General features: G+C 43.3%; 1 long non-coding RNA gene across 1 annotated transcript; it reads right to left on the bottom strand.

The window, feature by feature from the left end:
* Window positions 1-618: 618 nt before the first annotated feature.
* LOC131899067 (uncharacterized) lies at window positions 619-6739 on the bottom strand. Its single transcript, XR_009376053.1, has 2 exons — window positions 6667-6739; window positions 619-924 (listed from the first exon to the last, which is right to left on the bottom strand). It is a non-coding gene; the product is annotated as an uncharacterized LOC131899067 (long non-coding RNA).
* Between the last annotated feature and the right edge of the window lie 467 nt (window positions 6740-7206).

Here is a 7206-nt window from a genome sequence, read left to right on the forward strand (position 1 = left end):
GTAACTAACTAAAAGGAGTTGGGTCATTGGGGAAGCACCTTGGCTCCTTCCTCTCTTTTTTAAAAAAAAAAAAGATTTATTGTGGTATATGTGTGTGGTGTGTGTGGTATATGGGTGTGTTGGTGGTGGGGAGGGAGGGTTGTGTATGTATATATCCATGTGAGTGCAGGTGCCCACAGAGGTCAGAAAGGAAGTGTCAGATGTCCTGGAGCTGAAGTTACAGGTGGTTGTGAGCCACCTGATGCAGGTTCTTGGGACCAAATTCTGGTTCTCTGGAAGAGCAGCAAATACTCTTAATGGCTTAACCATCTCCAGCCCCTCAGTCTCTCTCTTCTTCTGTCTCTCTGTCTCTCTGTCTCTCTCTCTCTCTCTCTCTCTCTCTCTCTCTCTCTCTCTCTCTCTCTCTCTCTCTCTCCTCCCACTACGGTGTGCTGCCTCCCATAGACTCAAATCTCTGCTGGGTACCCATGGACTAAAAATTCTAAAACTGTAAGTCAAAATAAACCTTTCCTCCTTTTCAGTTGGTTATCTTGGGCACTCTGTGACAGGGGTAGAAAACTGGATAACACAGGAATCGATGCTGTAAGAAGTAGGAAAGCTGGTCCAGGACACCAAGGCTATTTTCTCTCTGCTATGATAACCCACCAGCCTCAGAAATGGGGTGCTACATGCCTTGCCTTTGTGTAAGGTCAAAAATGAACAGGGACACGGCCAATCCCAGTGGACACAGAGGGAAGGAAAGATGAACCATTGTGGCCACAAATACTGTCTTGGGTTGTCATCTCCACAGCAAGACCTGGCTCATCTCCATCCAATTGCTTCAGTATATAATGGTGACATCATTGCAGCACATAGTAGGAACAGGTGGTAACATAATTATAGACACAGTAGGAACAGGGCAACTCTGCTGCCAGGAACCAGGATCTTTAGTACAAAAGGGAAAGAAACAGAAAATCAGAGCAATTGAGTTTAAGCCCTGGGATTATTTTTTTGAATTGCTATTTTCAATAGGAACTCACATTTTTTCCTAAAATGTATATTTCCTATCTCTGTTCATGAAAAATACCTAAAATAAGTAATACTTTAATAGCCTTGAGCACCCCAGCATTTGGGTAACATCTCAGAGTGCCAGCATCACCTCAAAGAACTTAGGAAGTGACCCTTTTCGGGTGTGAGTTAGAGAACATTTTTTTGCTCAAAATAGAACACCTGCCCATTGAAGGTCACTGGGATTCCATCTAATGATAAGGAGCTGGCCAGTTCCTTAAGATGGGCCAAACTCTCACTTGCCAAAAGAGGAGAAAGTTAAACACCATACAGATTAACATTAACTAGGAGCTGGGAGCTCAAGTCAGTGAAATGCTTGCCTCCCAAGGATGAGGACCCAAGCTTGGTCCCCAGAACATCTTTTAAAAAGACAGAGGTGGTAGCACACAACTGTACATAGGGATCCAGCACTGGGAGGCAGGCACAGCTGGATCCCTGGGGCTCACTGGCCAGTCAATCTCCTTGGCAAACTCAAGGCCAATAAGAGACTCTGTCTCACTAAAACAAGGTAGAGGAGGGTATCTGAGGGACAACTAATACTCAAGGCTGTCCTCTAATCTCCACAGGCCATGTGTATGCACACACAGCAATACCAGGGAAATCCTAACAAAGCAAGCGTAGCTAATAATCAGACGCCAGGGTTGTTGTCCTAGGCTGACAGGTAACACTGTATTAACACAGGATGCTGCAAAGAGCCGACACATACTCAGTGCTGCCTTGGAAACATTTGTGTGAATCTAAAATCAATACAATAATAAGTATGTTTTTTAATATAAGCAATGATGATAGATTAAACTACAAGACACACACAATGTGCATGTGTGCGTGTGTCTGTGTGTGTGTGTGTGTGTGTGTGCGTGTGTGTGTGTGTGCGTGTGTGTGTGTGTGTTCATGGATTCACAGTGAAGGTAGAAGAACTTGTTGGCCTCTCTAGAGGATGCTGGAGCTCCACCTGATGGATTTATTTAACCTGCCTAATGGGTTAATACAGGAGACAGTGATGTGTCCATCTGCCTCCAGGGGTGGGAGAAGGGCTGTATTCCAGGTGAATCAACGGCTTATTATGAACACTCCTCCACATAAACATGATGAATATTTTAGGAGAAGAAAATACTCATTACCCTGATTTGCTTATTACTCATTTGAAGATGTATTGAATTACCAAATGTGCACCATAAAGATGGACAAATATTACATCTCAATAAAAATAAAAAATGAAAAACAATTTCAGTTTATGAGGACGACATTGTGTTTGTTGAGAGCCCAGAGCTAGTAAGTGCAATAGAAATGGCAGAATCTTTTATTTTACCACATGACTATTAAAGCCATTGGAGGGGTAGGGGAATGTGGCAATGCTTCAAGAGGGTACACATGCAGTGACTCCTGGATCCACAAACTGTGTCTTTGGAAACCTATTATAGGGTAGGATGGAGCTCAGCCATAAAGAGTGTATCTAGCAGGTGGTAGGCTCTGGGATCAAGCCCAGCACCTCAAAAAAGGCGGAGAGGGGCTGGAAAGAGGTCTCAGCAGTTAAGAGCACATACTTCCCTTGCAGAAGACCTGAGTTCTGTTACCAGCACCCATGTTGGGTGGCTCACAACTACCTGTAACTCTAGCTCCGGGGGATCCAACTCCTCTAGTCCCTGAGAGCACCTGCACTAATGTGCACATATTCACGCACATACACATACAAGTGCACATAATTAAAAATATGTGGCAGCCCACAAAAAGAACATGAAAAAAGGAAGCTTGTGCTGCCTGTCTGCTTGCCCTCACCCTCACTGGCAAATTCTTCTATTATTTCTGAGCCAGTCCTTCACTAGAGTTAGAAACTATTTCTTGGGGGATTCCATCGTGGAGTGAAAACTGGCAGCTCTCTGTGACCTCTGTGAGATTCCAGCAGCAGATTAGAACTGCTGAGACATCCAGTCTCATGGACTGAACAACTACTGGATCAGTGTTCTTTCTATTAGGAGACAGCCAGTGGAGGATCACTCAGACCACGGCCTATAAGCCACTCTAATAAACCCCACATGTATTGGTTCATTCTATCAGGTCTGCTCCTTAGCGAGCCCTAATACAGAGTGTGATGTGAGGAGAAGATACCATACAAGCTTCCAAAGGAGGGAGATAACCACAGTCCTACCTAGCTATGATGCCTACCACATACACTACTCGATAACCCTAAAGGTGCTGATGTGGCCTGCATACCTTGGAGGTAACCTGAGAAGGGGCCCTGCATGTGTCATGGCAGTCAGGGAAATGAATCCCAAAGAGGTAAGAGTGAAAACGTGGTTTAGCCTGACTTCCTCAAGCTGGATCAAACTTCTAGAGAGTCTGAACCCAGGAGGTTCATTGCCAGCATATTTAAACACAGTATAATTTGGGGGAAAGTTTCCTGGTGTAATACAATCCCCAGAGCCCAAGGAAGCATAATTACATTGGAACTCAGCTCAAAATGCTTGTCATTTCTTCCAAGCAGATGGTTTCAGAGGTAGGATATCTGTATTAGCTTAAGGGCCTAGGGAAGGATCTGGCATGGTCTTGGTCATACAGACAGCACAGAGGTCATTTGAGCTATTAGATCCTGGTTATTGCTGGGCGGTCGTGGCGCACACCTTTAATCCCAGCACTCGGGAGGCAGAGCCAAGCAGATTTCTGTGAGTTTGAGGCCAGCCTGGTCTACAGAGTGAGATCCAGGACAGGCACCAGAACTACACAGAGAAACCTTGTCTCAAAAAATAAAAATAAAAAAAAGAAAGGAAGGAAGGAGGGAAGGAAGGAGGGAAGGAAGGAAGAAAAAATATCCTGGTTATGGGAGCTTGGGGGAGCCCCTGGCTAAACAGATGACGTAAGGGTCATTTAGACTACTAGCCACCTCTAGTCCTGGCTGTGGAAGCTTAATATGGCTTGGTCCAACAAATAACACAGATCACCCAGCTGTTAATCACCTTTAATTCTCAGCCTTCTGGATGGAAGAACAGGCATTTCCTCCTTTGAGGAAATACCCCTGCATGATTAATATTCCTGGTTTCCCTGGAGATCTGTGGGTACAAGGACCTTCATGCTCCCAACAGTAACCAACAGCTCTCTAATTAGACTTAAGACCCATTCAATAAGAGAGAGACTATGCCTGGTTCTGGAAACCTAGCTCCTTAGTTCTAGTGAAATCATGGTTATTGGAGGGGAATCTAATCTACAACCACTAATTTACCAAAACAACATAATCCCTAACAATAATCTACAAACATTTATCCTTATATCCATACATAAGTGTAGTCTTCTCCCCTCATCCAGGAAACTTCTCTTTGCAACATATGGAGACTAATACAGAAAAGAAATGACAACCAATCAAAATGCAGAGTTGTGGAGCCCGGCCCCAATGGATGCATCTACAAAACACTCCCTCACCTAAGGCTCAGGAAACATTGCAAAAAATTGGGCAGGAATATTCTAAAAGCCAGAGGGTCAGGGAGTTTGCTGTGAGATTATGGCTCCTAGTGATGTCAGAAGCTACACCCATAAAGTCTCACCAACATGACCACCCAAATGTGAGCTGAACAAGGATGACACCAATGGACATGCCAAAGTGGACAAGGAAAAGCCCACGAGGCCTCGACCCCACACAAAGAACTATAAACAACAGACACAGAACAACAAACAACAAACAAGCTGGACATGGGAGAGGTGGTCTTCCCCAGGGAAGAGCATACCAATTGCTTGTCCGGTGCCAAACAGTTATCCCTGGAAACATATATACATGTAATATTATAGGGACTGAACAGGTTATGTTCAAGAATATATAATGTATATAGATATATACATGCAATAACAATTAATCAAGTAAGAGACCATGAATTTGAAGGAGAGTGGGAAGGTTATATGGGAGGGCTTGGGGAGGGTAGGAAAGGGAAAGAGGAAAATATGTAATTATATTATAACCTCAAAAATAAAATTAACAAAAAAGAAAAAGAAATAAATAAAAATATCTCTTCTTTAAATAAGAGGAATGGAGGAGGAGGGAAAGAAGATGTCATAACATGCATTAGACACATGCACTAGGCTATTTAATGGGAAGTGTCTGTATTTAGCCAAAACATTCATAATGGGGGTGGTTGATTCAACAATAATACAAGCACAGAATGGAGCACAGCTAGAAAAAAGGGTAATGTCTCCATATATTTCTATGGAGTGTTTTCCAAGACATTACGAAAAGAAAAAGAAAAAGAACAAAACATGTCCCGTCAGGGGAGGGTAAGAGGCTGGGGTGCCACTTGGTGGTGGATCACGTATTTATGATGCACAGGCACTAGATTGGATCCTTAGGACACAGAAATAAAAGGGGGCAGAAAACACAGGAGGGAGAAAAGGAGGAATGAAAAGAGGAGGGAGAGACAAAAGGAGAGATTTTTTAAGAGCATACAAATATAAGTTTGAATGTCTAAACACAAAACAATGGAAAACTAAATCAAGAGATAATTATGCCTTCCTTTTGGGAGAAGTGAGCATGGATTTTATGAATAAACCTTGTTGGTTAGATTTGGCTGTGGAAAACAGGTAAATATTTCATGCACCTATAAACCAAAATTAAAAATTTATTCTTAAAATTCAAAGGAATATAACTGTGTTTAATTTAATGACTAAATCTCTTAGGGATTCTTTCAAGTAATTGTAAATCACAGTAAGAAAACTGTACATCCCTAGTGGGGAACAATTGACTGTACATCCCTAGTGGGGACAGTCACAGTGAGACAACTGTGTGTCCCCAGTGGGGAACAGTGTCAGAAAGATAACCGTACATCCCTAGTGGGGAACAGTCACAGTGAGATAACTGTGTGTCCCCAGTGGGGAACAGTCACAAAGAGATAACTGTATGTCCCTAATGAGGAACAGTCACAGTGAGATAATTGTATGTCCCTAGTGGGGAACAGTCACAGTGAGATAATTGTATGTCCCTAGTGGGGAACAGCCACAATGAAATAATTGTGTGTCCCCAGTGGGGAACAGTGTCAGAAAGATAACTGTACATCCCTAGTAGGGAACAGTGTCAGGATAAAAGAAGTGGGAAACAGCAACTGATTCAGGGATCAGATGAGGGATATGGAGGGGGACAACATGGTGGACATGCCTGTGCCCTGTCCCCAAAGCAAGCCAGAGCTACACTGTATTGATCGGGAAATGGAATTTCAACCCAAAAGGAAAAGGGAGACAGGAAGCTGAAGAAAGTCTGGATTCTACAGTCGTTTCAACTCAGACAAGTAGTGTGAACTTTCAATGTCTTAATCTCTAAGCCATCTGAGTGCTGTTTAGCCACATCCCTGAAAAGTCTGCACACAATGACCAAGGCAGCAGCCATAAGCACCCTACCACCCCACTCCCACTGGCACTAAGCAATGCTTCTTTGATGGTATCTGGGCAGGAGATGCGGCTGGAGTGTTTTCATAGAAATTGAGGAAGCTTCCAGAGACTGGGGAGCTGATCAAAAGCCATAGAACCCAAATAAAAGATGTTCCCATTGGCCAAACACAGCAGCCTGGGTACAGCAAACCATTCTAATATGTGAGCTTGCGTGACCACCTTTAAACCCCACTGCTTGTCACCTGTAAAGCAAGCCATCACCTTCAAAGCTGTAGGATGAGGAGAAGCGATAACTCTCCCCATTTTTTCCATGTGATGTTCTTCTCTAGAATAACTGAAAAGCTAACAAGAAGTTTCTAATCTGTGCTTCTGAGAAGAAAAGTGTGATGGAGAGATGACCCCCATTTGCCAGTTCTAATATGCCTGGGATACCCCTGGGCAGTGATGGTCATGAGTGGGGCACCATCCAAAGAGACCACAGGTAGCCACACTCATGATGGGAATGCATACCTTCTGTCACCAGCCAAAAGGGGACCCCATTACTGATTTATATGAAAGACAAGGAGACATGTAACTAACACATACACATGCACAAATACACACAGGCACATACATGCACACACAGACACTCTCTCACATATACATGCACACACATACACACACACATATTAAAATACAAATACAAATATACACAAATGCACAACACACACACACACACACACACACACACACACACACATACACATGCATTCATACACAGTAAAATAATGGGAACAAAGAACTCATATTTCCAGAAAATGA

This window comes from Peromyscus eremicus, chromosome 1, assembly GCF_949786415.1.
Source record: "Peromyscus eremicus chromosome 1, PerEre_H2_v1, whole genome shotgun sequence".
Taxonomy (NCBI): domain Eukaryota; kingdom Metazoa; phylum Chordata; class Mammalia; order Rodentia; family Cricetidae; genus Peromyscus; species Peromyscus eremicus.